The sequence below is a fragment of the Nicotiana attenuata genome, unplaced genomic scaffold, assembly GCF_001879085.1.
Source record: "Nicotiana attenuata strain UT unplaced genomic scaffold, NIATTr2, whole genome shotgun sequence".
Lineage (NCBI taxonomy): Eukaryota > Viridiplantae > Streptophyta > Magnoliopsida > Solanales > Solanaceae > Nicotiana > Nicotiana attenuata.
The window spans coordinates 75,414-80,206 of record NW_017672935.1 but is presented as its reverse complement, the minus strand read 5'-3'; positions in this window follow the sequence as shown (position 1 = coordinate 80,206).

Here is a 4,793-nt window from a genome sequence, read left to right as displayed (position 1 = left end):
CAGAGGTTGGTCAATCATTTCTCTACACGGTCATGTGGAGTCAACCGCGATCGCGTAGGTCGAGTGGGTTAGAGCATCGCATTAGCGGACGGGATTCCGCGTTCGCATAGAGTAATCTGAGGCGCATGAATTTGTGCTTTTCGCGATCGCGACTGTCCTTACGCGATCGCGATTAAGGAAATCCCTGGGCAGAATTTAAAACCCAAAATCGAGGGTTTAAACCATAATTCATATTTTGGACTTGGGAGCTCGGGAGATCATGATTTTTGAAGGGATTTTCACCTGGGCAACTTGGGTATGTGATTCTTACTCGGTTTAGACTAATTTCCATGAATCTTCACTTAAATTCATCCTTTAATTTTTGAAATGCCTTGTACGTGAGGTGACGAGTGCGTACTTGTGCAAATTGTTGAGAAATCCGTTTTTCATTAAGTATTTACTAGTATGTTCCTTTTCCTGCTTTCATTACTTGTGCTAAATAACCCGTTGTTAATTTAGGAAAGCATGTCTAATTGATTCCATTGCCTTATTTGTTCAACCTACTTTACCTGAACTCCGTGCAGCATGCTAGGCTAGAATCACTTGAAGCCCTGATATGAAATTTCCATTCTGAATATCTTCTTGCTATTGTTTGTGTATTTACATTGGGAATACGGATGTGGGATTCCGGTACCTCCCCCTTGTCTGTTTACTTTGGGACTATGGGTTAGATTCCCAGTAGATCCCCCTGCACAGTTATATGGAACTACGGGAATGCACCCGGTAGATTCCCCCAGTATTGGGTATTGACATTTGGGACTACGGATTGGATTCTGGTAGATCCCCGCGTATTGATAGTTGGACTACGGGACAGTATCCTGGGAGATCCTTCGGACATACATATATATGATGAACTACGGGACGGTATCCCGGGAGATCCACTGGATAGTTGTAATTGGGACTACAGGACGGTATCCTGGAAGGTGCCCCGATTGTTTATTTACTGACTTGAGCTATATTTCTTCCGTGATTTGTGGTCTTTGTGCTAGTTGTTGTTGTTCATTCCATTTTATGATATTTTTGTACTGTTGCACTTATTTATACTGCGTTATTTCATACTATTAACCCTTATATTTTATTTAACCTCGGTAGGGCCCTGACCTTCCTCGTCACTACCCGACCGAGGTTAGGCTTGGCACTTACTGAGTATCGCTATGGTGTACTCATGCCTTTTCTGCGCATGTTTTTCATGTGCAGATCCAGGTACCTCTGCACAGGCTTACCATCCTTAAGGCAGGGAGAGCTTTTGGAGACTTCGAGGTACATTTGCCGCGTCCGCAGACCGAGGAGTCTGTGTCTTTATTCTATCTTGTAGCGTTAGCCCTTCCATCATACTGTTGATCTAGACATTTCGGAGTTAGAGCATTTTACTATGTTTCTTTCAGCTTGTGTTCCCGTGAGTTTCCGGGTTTTGGGATAGTGTTGTAAAAGTTTGAGATATTGTGTTGTATATGCTGAGCGGCATTTTATATACCGTTTCTTTTTAGTTATTCTTGGTTTTAAATTTATATTTCCGCAAGTTTCGATTTGTTTCCGCACTTGTTAGGCTTACCTAGTCGTAGAGACTAGGTGCCGTCACGACAGTTCACGGAGGCGGAACTGGGGTCGTGACATGGAGGGATTTAGGACCTCTACCTATAGGTGGTTCTAGACAGACCCCTAAGGTTTTAAAGGTTAAACTACTAAGGCGACATGCAAGAACAATTAGGACACTTAGCAAATAAGAACAAAAGCGAGCAATTAGAGGCTTAAAGTTTCCTCCTCAAACAAGGCACATAAACAGCACGACTCAAGCACATATAAGGCCTTTTGTTAAACAGTATCCTAAGGCATAATGCCTAAGTGAATTACAGAAAACAGGCAGTTTGTTTTATAAACTCAAAAGTAATGACCCTATTAATGGCCTACTAATTTTAAAGCTTTCTTAAACCAGAACAACATTAAGTCACAAAATAGTTTCAGAGTTGCAAGTTTTGAAAATGCACTACAGGCTTGCCTATACGCGGAATACTGATGACTACATTTTATATAGTGAAGCAAGGCAGGTTTTGAAACGGACTCTTTAATCCTTATAGGCATGTTGTCTAATAATAGATTAAGGAAGTTTTAAAATGACTCGCTTTAGGGAAATATAAACCACTTAATTAAACTAGATTTAGAAGTGAACTAATTGTTAACCAAACTAATTTGTTTAAACTAAACTAGTTGAGACATATAGGCAGAATTTCTGGCGTGGTTCCCTACAGGCATGATATCTACTTATTTAATACTGATTTAAGGACTTGCAGGCATGATGACAAATGGAAACATACATAAACACTTGTTATAACAAAAGCTAGATTGAATTATATCCTATAGGTATGGCATCTACTTGTGAAGCCGATTTTAAGACTTATAAACATGATTTCTATTATGGAATCACTTGAAACCTATAGGCATGATTTCTAACATGGTGAAACAATCATATCAAAATGTAAATTCCTATATGCATGGTTATTACTTATAAAGGCAAACATAGCAAATTGTAAAGTCTTATAGGCATTGTTACTACCCGTATTATCCTGCAAATATGTAACTACCCGCCCTTTTCACTAATTACCCCCAATATTCGTTTACAAATTATTACAGACCATGTGAATGAATTACATAAGTAAATAAGAAAATAAGAAGTTATTCTACAGGGAGCCTACATATAGGCTCATATTTCCAAAGCCTCCAATAGTCTCAAATGCCTCAATTCCATAGACAAAGTCATAGTCTAGGTGCATCAAAGTTCCCTAAGGATCTCAAGGATCCCGGGCAGTGCTTACACCTAGACTTGGTAACCAAAATTGAATAAGTGCAGTGTGGAAGGGCCAGCCTCAGTATGCCAGAGTTCAGAGGGTTCTCAAGAGGATCCCAAGGGAGTACACATACTGGAGGGGGCAGAACTTATTAACTTAAGAGTAGAGTGAAAGTGCTTTGACACAAGTTAAAAGGTTTTAGTGGGAAAACTGTATTAAAAGGAAGTTCGTTTGAAATAATTTAGTAAAACAACAGAGACAGTTTGAAAAGAGAGTGGAGTAGTAAACAACAGTCCAAACAACACCCTTAAGACAGGTCCATACACAGCCAGGGGTCACAGAACCAAAGCAAGTTTAGTAGTCACTGTCACACCTCCTTTTTCTACCCCCCGGAAGGTGTATAAGGGAATTTTTTCCAATTTAAGTGACAATCGAAATGGGATTTATTTATTTATTCAGAGTCGCCACTTGGGATAATTTATGGTGTCCCAAGACACCGGTTTAGAATCCCGAATCGAGGAATGTTTGACTCTGTTTTGCAGTCCGCGAAACACAGAAATTCGGGTAAGGAATTATGTTAACCCGGGAGAAGGTGTTAGGCATTCCCGGGTTCCGTGGTTCGAGCACGGTCGCCTAAACTGTTAATATTGGCCTATTATCTGATTAATTACGCATTTTTTAACCTATGTGCATTTTTAACTTTATCACCGCTTTTATTTATTTAAAGAATTAATTCAAGGTTATTTAAAACACATCGCAAGCCATGCTATATGAAATGCACCCGTCATTCATGACACGTTCTATTTAACCTTGTTAGAGATTAGAATCGGGTCACATGAAATGTACACCCGGGTTTTAATAGTTGCGAATCAGAACTACGTTACGGAAGTCGTACCCGTGTCCATGATAATTGCTTAATTAACGCGCCTAAAGCGACTACGAAATTCATTTTTTAATATCTAAGATGGTCTCTTATATCAAGTGGGCCACCAAGTCCAGGCCCAATTCTACAATATACACAATAACTATTTTGGGGAAAAGCTATATGTTATTGGAGGTTGGGCTCAAGATAGAGCCAAAAAGAAACACATATAGCTGGAGGTTAAACAGGCTTGACCAGAATTCCAAATGGCCCCATTTGGGCGTGATTCAACATAAAAAAACCTTGGCAAGAGTGTATCGAGGATGACGACCTTACTGAGGCCCTAAATGGCCACCATTAACATGGAACAACATCATATACAATTCCCAAAATTACCGCAATAAAAATCGTATTATAACCCCAAATTGCTACTGCTACTAATGCTACAACATGAACTTGAACCACGAAACTATTTATCAATTATACTCCTACATACACGATTGTTCTATCAAGTTAAAGTCCTGAAAATATACACACGCTGAACACTGTATTTTAAACATGCTAGAGCCAAGTTCTACATACTCCACAATAATAAACATTCAAACTTTCACAAGGAACACCTTCCATTAAACAAATAGCCATCAAACATATCCTAAGATAAACCATACGAATACTAAGTAGACTGAAGCTCTTAAAGGGACTAAGTGAATTTAGGAGAAACATGGGAATAACATTAAAAGGGGAGCATTTAGTGTTATATCCTCGATTTCAACAACATATTTCGACTGGAACAACAGCCTTGCATTTCATAGATCATTTATGGTCCAAGAAGTACCTGGATAATAAAACAAAGCAAAAGGAAATGAGGGGTTTGGGTTTATGAGTGTGTGAAGATTATAGGGTGCAATTTTGGGTGGATTTGGAGATTTTAGTGTTTTGGGTATTGATTTTAGATCTGAAATCTGAGCCATTTGATGATGATTCGAGGGACATGGATTAAGGATTTGGAAAGAGAAAGCGACGGGGGTTCTGGGGTGTTAGTTTGGAGTGGATTGGAGCGTCGGAACCACCGTGAGGCGATTTCCAGCGGGTGGTTGACGGCGGAGCAG